This window comes from Beta vulgaris, chromosome 9 (assembly GCF_026745355.1).
Source record: "Beta vulgaris subsp. vulgaris cultivar EL10 chromosome 9, EL10.2, whole genome shotgun sequence".
NCBI classification, from domain to species: Eukaryota; Viridiplantae; Streptophyta; class Magnoliopsida; order Caryophyllales; family Amaranthaceae; genus Beta; species Beta vulgaris.
Window position 1 is genome coordinate 17872779 of NC_079210.1, and position 18126 is coordinate 17890904.

At 33.4% G+C, this 18126-nt stretch overlaps 1 long non-coding RNA gene across 1 annotated transcript in view; it reads right to left on the reverse strand.

The window, feature by feature from the left end:
* Nucleotides 1-791: 791 nt before the first annotated feature.
* LOC109136128 (uncharacterized) overlaps nt 792-18126 on the reverse strand; it is a 36451-nt gene continuing 19116 nt past the window's right edge. Inside the window, exons 3-9 of the long non-coding RNA XR_007269537.2 lie at nt 16754-16810; nt 14814-14967; nt 13587-13686; nt 13417-13494; nt 12862-12955; nt 11128-11225; nt 792-1133 (exon numbers count right to left, since the gene is read on the reverse strand). This is a non-coding gene — a long non-coding RNA (uncharacterized LOC109136128). The remainder of the gene's footprint in view (nt 1134-11127; nt 11226-12861; nt 12956-13416; nt 13495-13586; nt 13687-14813; nt 14968-16753; nt 16811-18126) is intronic.

The following is an 18126-nucleotide window of genomic DNA, read 5'->3' on the forward strand; positions in this document are numbered from 1 at the left end:
GATTAAGTAACGTACTAGGAACTCAAAACATACTAGGGACTTTAGGGATTTTCTTATAATTATTAGCTCAATGATGCTTTTGGAATATGTCAGTTGTGTATCTCAAAGCAAAACATTCATTCTATTTATAGCGAAGGTGTAAGGACAATTAATGACCTTTGTTACAAACTTCCTCCACTAACTGACTTCGTGCCTTAATTTTAGGCAGTTAGTTAGTAGTTGAATTATGCTTGAAGAACACTCACCCACACTCCTCACTAACGTCACTTAAGAATCTGTTAGAGATTTTTAAGGGAACGTGTGATATTATTGCTTTGCCACAAAATTAAAAATATTTTCTAAAAATATTTTCCAATTAATTTTTTCCAAAACAAGTTTATTATTTTCATAAGCTTGTACAAATGTCCTTGTTCCGTAGTACCTTAATCAAATACCTCTAAACACTAACATAAATCCTAAAATTAAACTCTTAATAACTTTAGCCTTCATGCCTTCACCATTTGAAGCTTGATCTCTTATGTTTCTAGCCAAGGACATGCTCAGGAACTCCATCTACTCTTCAATTACTTCGACATACAGGGACGTCTCTGACAATTTATGGGCCCTATGTCATGCATTAAATATGAACCCTATAAGGATATAAAACGGATCTCTAATCTCGTATTATGAATAATTAATTAATTTTTTTTGTTAAAATAGATGAAAATGAATTAACTTTCTTAAATACTTCAATGTTATTTTCAATTTTAGCAAGGAGACAATAAAGATTTAAAAGAATGTATAGTAAAGACATACCTTAAAACTACAATAAGCTATGAAATATGAAAATAAAGTATATAGATTAGCGGCAAAAAATTTGGATTAATAAATGTATTTTCCATCTAAATCTAAAGTGCCTAAAATGTAAGAAAAATAAAATATAGGTGGGGCCCCTTATAATTGGGGGCCCTAAGCGGTCGATCACTCTGATCATATGTTTGAGACCCCTCTGTTGACATAAGATATACAATACTTGATACTTGAAACGTTCCTTGACTTCCAATGTGACTTCACTTCATGCATTGGGCTATTACTCAAGGTCTTTTGCTGCAAACTCCTACTCAGGAACTCAACTCCCTTTGACGTTTTCCAACCTAGGAAAATTATAGCTAAAATAGACTTAATGAAACCATTATATCATTTGTTATGTTGTCATCACGGAAACATCAAAGGCAAGAATATTCCCTTTTTGGGATGACAACATAAGCACACTTTTAAGAACAAAAATGAAGCAAACGCAAATAAAATTTTGCTAAGTAAAGTAAAACCAAGAAAAAATTTACTAATTGAAATAAACTAAGAAAATTAAAAAAAAAATTACTAATGAATAAATAAAAATTACTTACTATAGAAAAAAAAAACAAAGCAAGATCAAAAGATTATCCCCTTTTTGGACTAAGAGATAAACACAATATAGTGATGAGGAACTTGAGTTAATTCAGTTTCACAAGTTTGCACTTTACTTTTCCTTGTTGGCATTGCCAAAAAGGTTTTATGCCAAAGAAATGACAAGTCAAATCACAACACCACTCTAATTTTTTTTTTCAGGTAAGAATGCAAGTTAGTAAGTTCATCAGTTAACACAAACAAATTATAAAGCGTAAGCACTCTAAAGAATAAGAGACACATCTCTATTCTAAATGGGAAGAAGGGTAGGACACCAAAATATTAGAAACCCCATTTTACCCTCATTATATCTCTATTCGAACTACTTTAATTAAAAAAAATAAAAAAATAAAGGAAACTACCTCATTAATTTTAAAAAAATTAAAAAAAGAAAACCATCAACAATTCAAATATCCCTAATTTATTAAATATAATTAACAATTAATTTAATTTTCTACATCCCCCCAAAAAAATAATTTTCTACGTATTTTCGCACGCATCGCGTGCATATAAAAACTAGTAGTCCTAAGCAAAAGTTACATTAAGAAGCAAAACAGAGAACAAAAAGAAACTTTATGTCAAGAGAAATTCAAATTATATAAGCCAAAATAAATAAAAAGAAATTGTCCCAACAAAATAACATTTTTTGGTTTTATGTAAGGGTTGATAGGTTTAGGCTTGAGGAGGTGGAGTAACTTCAACTTTAAAAACTTCTTCAAAAGCCGCCTCTTTGATGCGCTTGAGGATAGTTTGTTGACACTCTATCACTTGTTGATCAAGTGCAGTCACTACTTATTGAGGGCCTTGGATTATCTTCACAAATTAATCCACAGTACTATGAATCTTAGCATCTAGACTCTTCAGGGAACCCAAGACTTCCTCAACTTTGTCTTTTAGTTCCTTGATCGCAACATCCATGGAATCACTAGAGGACCTAGAGGAGAAAGGCGTGAAACCATTGAACCCACCAAATTGAGAAGGAACTCCTGATGTAGCTGGAGTTCCCTTAGAATGGGAAGGTACTTTGACTTACTTCATTTTAGGAACCAACCTTGTAATGTTTTTCACTACTAGGGGATATTCCTCTTATTCCTTGTGTTTCTCCTCGGGTTCTAGTTCAAGAACTTCCTCCATTTCCTCAGTTTCCCCAGTGATATCCAAATACATTGGAAATCCTGCTACCTTTACTGTTGTGGGCGTGTTTTTATTTCACCTAGGTGGGATAAGACTGTATTTGACTACCTCATTGTAAAGTTTTTGTTAAAAACATTTTTGAAGTCACAAACAAATCTAAAACCCCCCGGGGGTGGCCTTACACATAGAACATGCACTAATGAGGCAAGGTACGTAGATTGTCCTGATGGTGGCTTCAACAATAGTTATGCATATGCAAAAGTGTAATATTATTCTGTTGCATAAAAGAGTATGAAATATATTTTTTGAGTTTCAGCCACTCATTTTAAGAATTAATTTTTTGAAATCATCCACAGTTGAGTCACCAAATTTTAGGCATGTTTTTATTTCGCCTACGTTGTATGAGCGCCTATCTGAGTACCTCATTGTAAAGGGTTTTCTTAAAATATTTTTGAAGTCGCAACAAGTTTTTAATTTGATGGAAGACTCATATATAAACCTAATTGTATATTGGAAAATTGTAGGGAGAACTTAGAGACTTATCCAATGTAGATTTTCTCGTGCCGACTCCATAGATGGTCAATGCACCATAGATTGAGTTTGGGGTGAGGGTACGAACACGATCAAGAACCATGCCGCCCATGGCTGACCTCTACTTAATATCGATTCATGTCAAATTTTATGGAAAAGAATAACCAGGAAATATTTTCATACACCCTAAACATAATTTAGTCTAGGTTGGTTCTAGAAACATATAAAAGACTATTTTTAGTGGCATGTTATTAAGCAATCAAATTACAGAGAACCTAGCAGGTTTTTCAAATTATCTAATTAATGTTAGAACAATTCTTTGGGTCCTTGATTAGCAAAAATAACATGTGAGGTGATGAATTCATTAACTGGACGATCATAATAACATGCATGTGTATGTAAAATAAATAGAAAAGAAATGAAAGTGTTAGAACGTACAAAAGAACGAGTTTTATATTCTTCGTTAGGAAATAAAGCGTTAGTAAATTCAATATAAAAATAAAGGATTTACTAATACCCTCAGGATTATACCGTGGTTTGGGTCTAAGAGATTGACAACTTTCGGGACGAGTAATCGTGAAGAATGAACAATATATTTGCAAGTTATGACGAGTGTTTTGAATGTCTAAATGTTCATGTTTCTATGTGTTTATGTGTTGAAGAGTATGAAAGTTTTAGAGAGAGTTCGTAAAAGTTATTAAAGTGTCGAAGTGTAAAAGTAAGAAAGTCGTATGAAAAACCGTGTAAAAAATCCATTGCAAATGAAGACCTATTTAGAGGAAAACAGAATATGTGTGTTGTGCTGAGTATGCGCTTGGCGCATGTCTCTGTGCGGCACACATTTAGATGTGTTAGGTGCACATTGGTGAGCCTACCGCAACATGCCCAATCAGCTGAGTACACGCTTTAAAAAGAGATAGAAAAGAACAATATGCATCATACATGGGAGTGCGCCAAGCACACAACTCTGTGTCACGCATAGTGTCACGTGTAAGGTGCAGATTGGTGCGCTTGACACAGTTCGACAATGATGCACAAGGCGCACGATGATGCGCCAGGTGCACCATGTTGCTTTTTGACAGCTTTTTTTTAATATAGAACACATTTTAATGATTTTTTTATCTTTTAAGTCCGTAAATGCTATTTCAATTATGAAAACATCTTTGAAAATATTTATTTCTTGAAGTAAAACAATTATCTATCATGAATAATTAATTGTTGGGCTTTTTCAAGAATTAAGCTCAAAACTTTATTTTTGGGCTCAAGATGCAATTTATTGTCAGGAAAATTTTCAAATAAGACTTTAACCCTTTTAAAATCGTTTTGTGATGGCTTTTCAAACTGTTGTCCCCTTGGGTCGGACCAATTACAATTGCGGTATGTTTCATCCTTGGATCCTTAAATAGGGAGACATGATTATGTGCCTACAAAAGCCCCCACTTTGAGTGGGTTTAGGAAACCAAAAGTCAAGTATATAGTGTAGGGAAAGAGAACGATTCTAAATGCTCTGCAGTTTAGAACTGATCTACATACGCCACTTTCTGCAAAACAAAGTTAGTATGCAGGCCACAAACAATTTAATTACTTGCTGAAGAAGATGTTAGCAGATCAGTGCATACAACTCAGAAAAATCACATAATGATGCTATGATGCAAACTGAGACTCTCTTAGGATGCATGAGACTTTATCCAAAGACTAGGGTTATACAAAGAGAAGGAAGATGACACGTCATGCAAGATTAATATTATGCAAGACCTTAAAGATGGAATGTTATGAAAGGTCAGGGTTATGCAAGATTAGGATGTTTGGAAATCAAGGTCTGCAAGTGAGATCCCCATATTACAACTTTTCAGAAGTCTAATATGATTTGGGGGAACCCCCACATATATAGAAGGGACTACTTTGGGTAAGTTTGTATTGAATTAGGCTTGAGCCTTGATTGAAATGTAGTTGATCTGGCTTAAGTATTCAAAATTTTCAATGGGGATTCTTCTTTGGAAAGTTGATAAGGCAAAGTTAGATAAGTCAGATATCGCTAGAGATCATGGAATTGAAGGACAATTCTTTAGGAACAAGGGGAGTTTGGATAGAAAAAAAAGAAAGGTTTAATTTATGACTTATATAAATATAGGTAGAAAAAGGCTTTGACAAGGCTAGGTTCAGACTCGAGTCTATGTGAGGATCTAGAAAAAGTATGCTACTGAATTCTAGAAATTCAAATCATTAGACCATGACTAATTTATTTTATTGAAGCGGTCGGACCTCGAGATAAGAATTCCTACATATCTTTGTGGAATCAGACCATTCGTAATTCTGGATCTGGTTTTTTTTTTTTTGTGCCCCAACTTTTGCCTAGGCCGCCCTTTCGTGTATTCAACCTAGCAGGCTTGGACATACCTTGAATAATAAGTTAGGGTTGATGAAAGGTTGAAGTGGTTAAGGTAAGGTTTTTTAATGTTTTGATGAAGGTTTAATTGGATGGCTAAGGTAAGGATCATGTTTTTGGTTATATATGCTTTAAGAGTTTCATGGATTGAAGGATAATGAGGGGTAGAACTTGTTTGCAATCCCCATAGCTTCACTTTTTATTTGTTTGCTTTTTGGCTTTTTTTTTTTGCATTTTTTCTTTTTGTCCTCTGCGTTTTCTTTTGCTTTTGCTTTTTTTCGCACTTTGAATTTTTTTTCACTTTTTTTGAGTGGCATTGATTTTTTTTTGCACACAACTCATTTGTTTTAAGGTATTGGAAGGTTTGAAGAATAGTTTTGGAGCTTTTCATGGAGGAATTATTTTTGGCTAATAGAGATGATGGTTAATAGATGATGGAGGGAAGATGGGAATAACTACTGATCCAAAAGCTGTCCTTTTTTCATTTTTCTTTATTTTTTATTAATCATGGTCATTAGGAATAAACCGATTCAGGTTTCATCATCGAATCCGAAGCATATATGATGGTGAAAGACCAATGAAAACTAAAATAAAAACATAATAAATAGACAATTGAAAGGCTATAAGAAATAAATTTTCTATAGTGACATAAACTCAATGGGAAAGGAGAGAAATTACTTAGGGTAAGGACTCTCTGACTTATCCCAAGAAACCATAAGGCCACGTTTATGGACTCATTCCACCCTCATTAAGCTCTTGTTTAGTCCATTTTATGCTTATTTAGGGCTCTTTTCAATGTTAGTGATTCCATTAGTTTTCTGCATTTGAGTCTTTTAGGGAGTTCTAGGTTGTTTTCCAATTCATGCGAAGATTGGATGCTGTGAACACCGTATGCTATGACTTGTTCTTGTCTCCTTTTAGGTTCCGTAGCGGCCTATTCGAGATTACCGAGGTTTGGAATGGAAAAAGGGAGCCTCTAAATGAACAGAGGGAGCTCCAAATTGCAAAGAAGAGGAGAAGCAGAGTTAAAGCTGACACTCCAGCACTTGGAATGGGAGCTCGGAGTTCCCTGTATGCAAGCAATTTTCATCATCCAAATGCTGAGAATTCAAAGCTGGCGTTCCATCTTCTTGGAGCGGGAGCTTCGACCTCCTGCTGAAAAATCCCAAACTTCACATAATTTTTAGAGAGGATGGTTCAGGCATGGAGCGAGAGCTCTAAAGGCTTCATCTGTCGTTTTTTTTTTTTTGAAATTTTGCCCTTACATTAAATTGATTTTTTTGATTTTTGAAAAGACTGATTTTTTCTTGAATGAGGTGAGATCCTTAGAATGACCATGCGTTACACGAATGGAGATGGACCAAACATAGGATCGACCACCACGCAAATCGACGAGAAGCATGTGAACTACAGACTGCTTGCCACGCAACATTTTTGGTGCGTGACACACAACTGTGCATCTGGTGCAGGAGTGGTTTGCAGGCACAATGTAATGTTTTTTGGGGATGTAGGCGAGATTTTGGCCAATTGAGAATCTTTTGTTGTTTTTTGGACACGGTTTTTAGGTATGAAGCATAATAATGACAAATTGACAAGATAATAACATTCAAAATTGTAATCACAAGCAAGTGTCATGTAATATGGATGCGAAAGTTTCACCTAAAGTCCAGTTTTATATCTGCAACTATGGTCAGGTGTAGCTTAAGTCAAAAAGGGTCCATGATTAAGAGATTGATCTCATGCTTCGTTCTTCTGCTTAAAGAGGTTGCTATGGGTAAGAAGCACTCCAGTATGTTTTCAAGTCAGAAACAAGAGAACAATGCCATGGTTGGGTAGGTTTGCTTATGACTAAGATCCAGTACTATCACTCCGGAAGTTGTTTAGAAGGACAAAGCGCAAACCCCTCGGGGGTGGCCTCACGCATAGAACATGTGCCATTGAGGCAATGTAGATTGTCCTTATAGTGGCTTAAACAATAGCCATGCATATGCAAACCAATATATTATTTTAAGGCATAAAAAGAGTATGAATCGTATTTTTCGAGTTTCACCCACTCATTTAAAAAATTAATTTTTTAAAATCCTTGCCAATGCAGTTAAAATTGTAGACATGTTTTTATTTCGCCTACGCGGGATGAGCGCGTATTTCACTACCTAATTGTGGAGGTTTTATTTTGAAAATATTTTGAAATCGCCAACAAGCTAAGTGTTTAAATGCTAGTAAACCTAATTGGATATTGGAAAATCATAGGTACAAATTAGGAACTTATCCAATGTAGATTTTCCCGTCTTGACTCCATCGATGGTCAATGAACCAAAAAATTGAGTTCGGGGTTGAAAGTACAAGCATAGTCAGGAACCAAGTCGTATATTGTTGGCCACTACTTAATAGCAATTCATGTCAATTTTTATGCAATAGAATAAACACATAATATTTTCATGCACCCTCTAGGTTGGTTCAAGAAACATATAAAAGACTATTTTTTTACTGATATTTATTATGCAATTAAATTTATAGGGAACCTAGCAGGTTGTTCAAGTTATCTAATTAACGTTAAAACAACTCTTTATGTCTTTGATTAAAAAAAATAACATGTGATATAATAAAATCATAAACATGACAATCATGTAGCTTGCATAAGCATATGAACATGAATAAAAAAAAAAGTAAGAATGGGGATTAGTATGTACCAATAGAATGATTTTATATTAAAGATCTACATCATGAAAGAAATAGTTAGTAACTTCAATATAAAAATCATAGATTTATTTAATTACCCTCAATATTATATTTTGCGTTGGGTCTAAGAGATTGACAACCTTCGGAACAAGCAATCATGAAGCAAAAAGATATGAACGTGTATATGTATGACTAAAAAAATATGTTTGTGTATGTAAGCATGAATTTTGTAGAGAGGTTTTCTAAGGAGATTCATAAAGTATTGAATTGTAAATTCGAAGTGTTGTGTATAAAAAAACCGTATGATTAATTCGGAAAATCACGCCTATTTATAGGAAACTGGAAAATGCATATCACACGCAAGGTGCGCCAAGCGCGTGCCTTGTGTGATGCGCAATCGCACGTTGGTGCCCCTGGCACAACACGCCAAATTGGATAAGTACACATGGTATGCGCTTTAAAAAGGATAGAAAAGAAACTTGCGCGTCACGCAGAGAAGTGTGTCAGGCACACAAATCTTTGTGACACATAATGCAACGTATCAGGTGCAGATTGGTGCACCTGACACAGGTGGACGGACAATGGCACCGGACGCACCAAGGTGCGCTAGGTGCATGACGGTGCACCAATCGCACCGCCTTGGTTTTTGACACGCTTTGACAAGTCGTTTTAGAAAACGTGTTTTAGCGATATTATTTTATCTTTTGATTCCAAAAATATGGTTTTATATATGAAAATATCTTCGAAAATTTTATTTATTAAAATAAAATGATTAACTATCGTGAAAAATTAATTTCTGGACTTTTCCAAAGGGCTGGGCCCGAAATGCAATTTATTATCAGGAATAATTAGTTGGGATTTAAAATAGGAATTTCACACTTTGCGAAATAGTTTGAGGATAGTTTTTCGGCTTGCTATCCCCTTCGATCAGACCAATTAAGACTGTGGTATGTTTCATCATCGGATCCCTAAATTGGGAGACGCTATTATGTGTCTACACAAAGCTTGAGCCATTGAATTCTTGATTTTTGCCTATAAGCACTCTCTTTAGCACGTGTTGATTTACTTCATTGCGGTAGTGAGCCTCATGAATACAATCGTGCTATGGATGCAAAACTACTAAAAAAACTTGGGAGTTGCTCCAAAGAACTCATGAAGGAACTAATGAAGCAAACGTTAAAAATTGATCTTTTAATGTCTCTGTCTGAAAATTTTGAGACAATGTATAGAGAAACAATCAAAGAAATGCTTACTCGTTTTACTAACATTATAAATGAGCTTGTTCTTGAACAGGTAACGAAAGTTCTAAGGAGTCTACCTCAAGATGAGAGAGGGAGATCCAAGGTGACTGTCGTAATGGAGACAAAGGACTTTACTAAGTTCAAAATAGAAAAACTAGTAATGGTGACAGTTCCAAGAATCGTAGCATGGAGCTTAAGGCTGATGAGGATGATGAATACGAAGTAGATGATAAGGAAGGAGCTATGCTGGTGAGGAAGTTCAAGAAGGCATCCAACAAAATTTGGAGTCATAGGAGGAACTTAAACAGAAAATTCTCAAGTTCTAGAAAGGAATTGGGTTATCACAAGTGTAGTTGTATGGAGCACATTATAAGAGATTGTCCCCAATGGGATATTAAGAAAGGAAAAGTAAAAGGCAAGGAGCACAACAAGGAAATGTACTATAAACCTTCATACTCCGAGAATGATTTGAAGAAGGCTATGATCGCTGCTTACGGTGATAGTGATTCTGAAGGTGATGAGGAACAACCCGAGGAAGAAATTACTAACTTATGTTTGATTTCAAAGACTGATCAGGACAATTTCCTTGAGAAACTTGATAGCAAAGTATTCATAATTCCTATAGATCTTAAGTATCTTTCATAATTCCTATAGTTATAGAATGACATGATAAATGGATAGTTTTGAGTAACAAGAAATTTGAGTGCCAAAGAGATTATAAAATATGCAATGAACACTTTGATTGGTTGAACACTATAAGGATTGATGTTAAAAGTCTTTTCTTTGAGCTTTTTGATAAAAACATGTCTTTGAAAGAAACTATTGAAATTTTGGAAAGTGAAATCAATTACAGCAATGTGGAACTTGGTCGTTATAAGTTAATCAATCAATCTTAATATTAATTCACTACTACATTTTAAGCCTAATGCAACCCTTGAAATTCGTCGCATTAGGGCCAATTTCAGTTGCAATATGTCTAATGCAATGGCCCCCCCGTTGCATCTGAAGGCGTTGCTATAGGTCTAATGCAACGACGTTTTAGACCTATGACAATGGCTATCACATAGACATTGCAATAGGCTATCACATAGACATGACAATGGCTATCACATAGACGTTTATGACGTTTTAGACATAGACATTAATAGCACTACGTGCTGCACCACCGCTGCTTCTGTGAGTAATAACTCTCATCTTCTATTCCTTCATGTTGGCTAAACAGGAGTCACATGTTTTAGTTTCTAGTTCGGCATCATCTCACCCCTCTGAGGTGATTGTTGCTGATGTTATGGCTGCTACATGAGTTAAGACCTCATATCATGTTTTCAATCACTATACAAAGATCGAATGTTAAAAATAGTATAAATAACTAAATGATTTACATTATACATGCCATAAACATATAAACAATTTTCTAGATTTAAAAGCACAGATAAATAAATCAAATGAATAACAAAAACTACATTATGACAAGGGTTAAAAAAATAAAAGCGTAGATTAATGAACCAATACCACAAGCAGATTAATAAACAATTCAAATGGACAAATAAATACAACATGAAGAATTTTAGTTTCGGTTTAAGATTTGTATCAATCGGAGAAGATGCATGATCGACCCTTGTCTTTGGGTGTATGACATTGATACTAAACATACAATCAAATATCACATAAATGCATGTCAAGAAAAACGTACAAATAATCAGAGTTCAAAAACATGTACAAATCACTCACCCTCTATTATGAACGATAAAGAAGAGCTTAGCTTCAGCTTCGACATAGAATCCGCCCTTCAACTTAGCCTCTCTTCACATAGAGATAGTCGCTTTCTCCTGCAATCAATAAGCAAGTTGCATTAGGAACCAAACATCACGACTAACTACATGTAGTGACGGAACTAGTATGCCAAACCTGATTTTCGTATGTAGTATTGTGGAGATCTATTAAAAATTAGCTTCCTATTTTTAGCTCAATTATTTTGTTGAGCATCAAGCTCTTGCTTATTGGCCAAAATCTCATTCTTCCTCCCTTTTTTACATTTTCCAAAACTGACTTTGAAACCAAACAAAAATAACTATATCAAACAATATCTCTATACTAGAGCCATCGACATTACACTTAGCATGATAAGAGGAAATATACTATATACATAACATAACTGGATCAAACATTAACTCTATAATATTACACTTAGCATGATTAGAGGAGAGACAATATATACATAATATAACTAGATGAAAAACTGTACACACATAATAAAACTCTTTAATATAACTGTTGTTTAAGATCCTTTTGTTTCATTACCCAAGTTATTTTGGTGTTGAACCTTTCTCAAATTGTATGATCGTACTATATTGGACTCCACTCAAATGATCATGTATGATAAATTATAAATTCTATCACAATTTACTTGATGACGATTGTGTAAGGAATACGAAAATTAGGTTTGTCTTAATAAAAGTATGATTGGGGTTTGTACGGATACATAATAGCTAGCTAGCTTGGAGCTTGGGCTATATAAACTTTGTTTTCTCGGTTCATTATACTTCACACTCTTAATTTCCATGAATTAATGGCCTCAACTAGCTAAGTATAGCATTACTGAATACATTGGCCACTCCATACTCTAAATCAAGACATGGAAATAAATCATACATAAGATTTTTTTTTCTTGCTTTTAGTATCACATAAGAATATATATATATATATATATATATATATATCTTGATACTACCAAAAAAATAATGTACCTGCGTCCTGCTAATAAATGCTAATGAATTTACAAAGACTTCATACAATAAAAGTAATCATAATGGAGACATCTCTACTAAGGCCAATTGGCTAAGCTAAGGGATACACTCCTTGCAATATAACGTACATGATAACTAACTATTGTACTTGGGCGAAGTAGCATGTATGTAAATGTTTTTACAATTAATTAATTAATGCACTAGTACTTAAATATGAAAGATAATGCTGCTAGTCAGCTAGAGGTTAACAAATCACAATAATGTTTATAAGAACTTTTTTTCTAATTATCATATTTATTAAGTACTAAAAATTGAAAACGTAATACGACCGCGAACAGCGTTTAATAGATTCTGTTAAGAAATTCTGATGGTGATAAAACTTTTTCTTTAAACATGTGTTTTATTTAAAGTGGACAAAATTCTATATATGAAGTAAGTTACATGTTTTTTTGAAGCTAAGTAAATCTCATGAATTCATAAAGTAAATATGTTTGAACATGAAGTTTTATCACATGTTAGTTATAAATCCATTCATTACTATAAACACTATTTATTTGTCAACTACTAAATGGACCGTGTTAGCTTTAACAAACAATAGTTTATTTATGGTAAGGAGAAGGAAACGATTTTGACTTGAACATGCCAATGTTTTGGATTTAGTATTTGCGGGCCAAACACATAAGAGTATGGGGAAAAAGATAACGGGAAAAATCCCTACCTTCATGTACCGTAGTTCAGAAGATTCAAATTTGTAGCCCCCAACCAACTATACAAATCAAGCTTGGTATCTACAAACAATAGTGCATCTGTATCTATATGATTAAAAAATTCGTATATTACATCACATTAGAATTACCCTAAATATAAATATAGGAGAGCAAACTCCTTCTGTTTAGTTAAACTATAGTACTATTAGGGGGTGTTTGGTTCATATGATTTTGGTATGAGGTATGGGTTTAGAATGAGCAAAACCCATAACTAGTGTTTATTTACAAAATTAAAAGATTTAGAACCAATACCTCAAACCCATAAGGTATGGGGTTTAGAAACCTAAGGGGGGTAGGTGGGTATGACTCATACCAATACCTCAAGGTATCAAATAGAAGAAAATAAAATCATTCCCAGATAAAACCATACACATGGTATTAGGTATCCAGTTCCAAATTTATACCACCTTGGTTTCATTCCTGATTCAAAACCCATACCACTATATGAACCAAACACCTCCTTAGAGATAACAAATTTCATAAACTAAAAGATAAGCTAAACTGACCTTTTCCCTTGATGAAAATTCCTCTTTCCGCTTGAATTTTAAAGCTAGAAGATTTCACCTTTTCCAGCGACGAAGTGGCTAATAGACATAATAGAATTGTTGCTAATACATATAATAGAGAACGAATTCAAGTAGGAAAGTCTAGAATATAGCTTGAATTGTTCACTTACAATGGTTTACACATTCATGAGCTTCTTCTACCCTCTAACTTCAAGTTTCTCTCTCTTAGAGCTTTCCACAAACACTTCGTGTTCCTATCAAAACGCACTACTATACCAGAATTTACAAATTGCACATAGAACACATTTAATTTATACTAGTCTTTTGTGCACGCGATGCGTGCAATGATATTTATAGGCCTAATACTAAGTAGTAAACAAACTGAAAATGCAAGTTAGTATTTAAGTTCACCTCCATTTTGTGAATAAGATTCTTTCATGTACTTTTTATGTTGTTATTCATTTTTGTGATTTTGAATAGTTTTTTGTTTCTCAAGTCTTATATGTGCATGTTATTTTATAATCAGTATGATGTTCTTTACTAAATATCATCATGTTCTTTTTTTTGGTTTTATTCATTTTTGTAATTTATAATAGTTTTTGATATGGATTTCAGTAATTTCTCTATGATCCCAAAATTGTAACCGAAGAGTATAAGACAATTTCAGTGGTTTTTCCTTGTCTAACTTCTAAATTCTGATTTCACAAATTAATATTTAAAAACTTTCATCATTTTAATTTTTCTCCTTTTCTAAATGTTCACACTTTGAGTTTCAATTATATTTGAAATGAAATTTTAAATTTTCATAAACAAACTGATTTTGCATGAAATGATCATTTTAATTTTTCTCCTTTTCTAAATCTTAACACTTTGAGTTTCAATTATATTTAAAATGAAATTTTAAGTTTTTCATACACAATTTGATTTCGCATGAAATGGTCATTTTTTATTTTTCTCCTTTTCTAAATTTTAACACTTTGAGTTTTAATTATAGGTGAAACGAAATTTAAAATTTTTCATACACAATCTGATTTCGAAAATTAATGTAAATTTTTTTTTCTGAAAATGAATTTTTGCAAAAGTTGTTCGCAAAAAGGTATGATATTGTTTCGTTTTTTAAATTTTATTTCTGAACATGGATATTTTGCAAAAGATTTGGGCAAAAATTTATATTGGAATTTTTAAAAAAGAACTAAATTTGTAACTTTTTCATCAGTGTCATAAATGAATCAAATTTCATACACATCTTGTTTTCAGATTTTATTATGAAAATGAATCAAATTCAAGTCTAATTGTATAAAAACCCTTTTCAACTAATTCCTATTATCTCCATTTTTTTCAACTACATAACACTCGACTAATGTGAAATAACTTTGAAGGTTAAAAAGATTATGTACCTGTTTGAAAGTTCGCAAATCGCCGATGGACGAATGTGCATTTTCTCAATTCTATGAGTGATTTGTAAAGTTTCCTCATATAAGTGCTTTCTGAGTGATTGTTGAAATTAATTTCCGGTGGCTTTGTTTGACCTCCATTTTGGTATTGAGATTCCTTTTGTAATTTAGAAAGGGAAGGGGGGCAAAATAGTCAGTTCAAAAGAGGACACCGTTGCTCCCCTCTTCCCTTATGTAATAGAGATTAGAAATTTTTATTCACAAGCTGAAAAATCTATTAACTATTCACTAGCATCCCAAAACTACATATGCATTCATCAGTTTGCATCCTAATCTCATTTCCAAACACTAGGATTTTCGAAAAATCAAAATCGCAATCCCTAATCACAGAAAAAAATAATAAAAAGAAAACTCGAATCAAATGCTAAAAACCGACATACATAACCCTAAAAGTCTAATGATAAACCAAAATTCAATAACTTGGAATGTGGAAAAGACCATATTCAATCAAATGGAAGTACAAAATGACAAATACCAAAATCCCACACAAAACTTACAGATTTCGTAGGAAGTTTACAGAGGTGAGAGGTCGAACTTTCGCTCTCTTCGTCTTCGTTTCCTTCTCTCGTATATATATGTTTGTTATTTCGTGAGAAAAGCCAAAGTTCATCTCTTTATAATTTATGAAGCTTGTCTAGTAGTTTTTTTTGTTAGCAGCACGGTAAACGATGGTTTGAAGTTTCTTAAAAAGATAGAGAGCGAAATATAAAATATTGAATGCATATTTCAAATTTCTAAAAAACGATTTGTTTAGCTGTTACAACGATTGACTTACCTATTGCAACGGCTAAGGACCAACCCGTTGCAATAACTACCCTCTTAGTGGTTGAAGTTTTATTTCCATTGTATTAGACCCTAACTATTGCAACGGTAGTGAAAAAGTCATTGCATTAGCTTTTTTAAGTTGTTGCATTTGATCAAAAAATGTAGTAGTGATAATTCTAGTAGTTCCAATTAAGCTTTTGTTAAGTTATCTATGTATGATAAAGTATCCCATGTATGCCTAACTCATGTAGCATCATCAACATACCTACTTTGCTCTGCATTGAATATTAATGGTTCATCACAAGTCACAACCAACAAACCATCAGCTATGCTGAGTACGTACTTAAACAGTTACATAGTATACCTAGTATAGTCAATATAATAAGAATCATTCCTAGACATGAAATTACGAGAGTATTATATTTTATTACTTTTATAATTTAATTCGCAATGAACGGGCACCATCATCTTTCTACAATTATACAGGTGACTTAATCCTTAATAGACAACTTGGTCTATTAGATGGAATACAATGCGGTTTCGTTCTACTTGATCACACCCATCACCTTAGTATGCAAACCCTCAAGATCGTACAGAACCTTCTGCCTACTTAAGTTATCAAAATTAATAAGGACATTATTGTCGTCACAGTGGGCCTGCGTAGGAGTGTAGAATAAGTCCCACACTCGCCCATTGTTCACTACTGGTAGGAATTTCAACTACAAGTTTATCGTCAAATATCCTTCTTAGTTATATTCATTCACATAATATTAAACATATAATCATTTGATTTTCCTTCTTAGATATATTGTTTAATTCTTTAGTTTAGGCAACCTCTTGCAACATCCTTGCTCCAACAATAAATCATAGGATTCCAATCCAATTCTCATTTCAAGCTTGCGATACGATATAATTACACATACCAATAATAATTCATCCCAACTCACAAGTCATACAACAAGAAAATACATACAAATTTTCAATTAATTACATGTTACGAAAGAATCTCATCAATCATAACCAACAATAGTTCCCTATCATGATTCTAGGTTTCAATAAAATAATTCCTAACTTAGCATGATACTAATGTATCTAATTGAACTAGTACACGTACGTACCTTGTAACAAAGAATCTTCACTGACTACTCAAAACATGTCGCTTATGAAACTGGGACCTAATCGAAGAATAAAAGTATTTCAGTGCGAAGTCCTCGATATTATTAGAACCAAAATCAGCTTATCCAACTATGTAAAATATGATATTTTGAATATTAAAAATAAATGTTCTTGTTATTTAAACTTTATTGAAACTAACATATTTAGGACTTGATCATATGCTTGTAAATCTGACTTTTGTTAACTTATATTATACTTGGTTTGTAATAACAAAACTTACACAAATATACATGAGTGTTAAAAAATTAGAATTGAGAATTAAAATACTTCTAAGAACTAATAGTATAATCAAGAATCTGATTCCCTTTAACTTTACTATACTTTATTTACAAAACCAGCTTATACCATTACGTACACAAGTATTATAAAAATCAGATTTGAGAAATAGAATTATCTTAATATCTACAACATAATTATAAATACGATTTCTTTTACTAATTCTATACATTACTTATCATTACAAAACCTAATCAAAGATTGAAAACATTTAGAGCAAGAAATAAATTTTCTTCACTACTTTCTCTCATTCATTCATTCAACTGTGTTGCTGTAAACAGCTTACAACTTAGTCTTTTATAGACTAGAAAAAACCACAAGAAGTTTCCTAGGAAAGTGATGAAATAACGGCACAATTGCTAACAACACAAAAGGACAAAAGCTAATGATTGGCACTGACGCCAGAGAGAAAAATCCTCCTTGGGATTGCAGCATACTAGGTAGTGCTCACATACTGCTGCTGTAGTATCAGAACTGATGTACTATGATGTAGTAAAGTAGTAGTGTCTACTTTAACACTCCCCCTCAAGCTGAGAGTGGAGAGGATTGTAAAACTCCCAGCTTGAATAGAAGAGACTGATGTTGTTCAGTTGTCAAGATTTTAGTGAGTACATCAACTAACTGTTGTGCACTAGGTACATATGTAGGAAGAACATCTCCTGAACCAACTTGATCCCTGATGAAATGACAATCAATCCCTACATGCTTGGTCTTTTCATGGTGCACTAGGTTAGAAGCTATAGCTAATGCTGCATGATTGTCACAGAAAATAGGTGTAGTGTCCAAATTTTTCAAGCCAAGATCTTTAAGTAGCTGTTTGATCCAAATGACTTCACACACAGTCATGGCAAGAGCCCTACATTCTGCTTTTGATGTAGATCTAGCCACCACATATTGCTTCTTAGATTTCCATGTGAGAGGAGAGTTTCCAAGCATTATACAAAAGCCAGTGGTAGATCTTCTTGTATTAGGACAACCTCCCCAGTCACTATCACAGTAAGCTTGAAGTTTTGCTGCAGATTGACTGGCTAGAAGAATG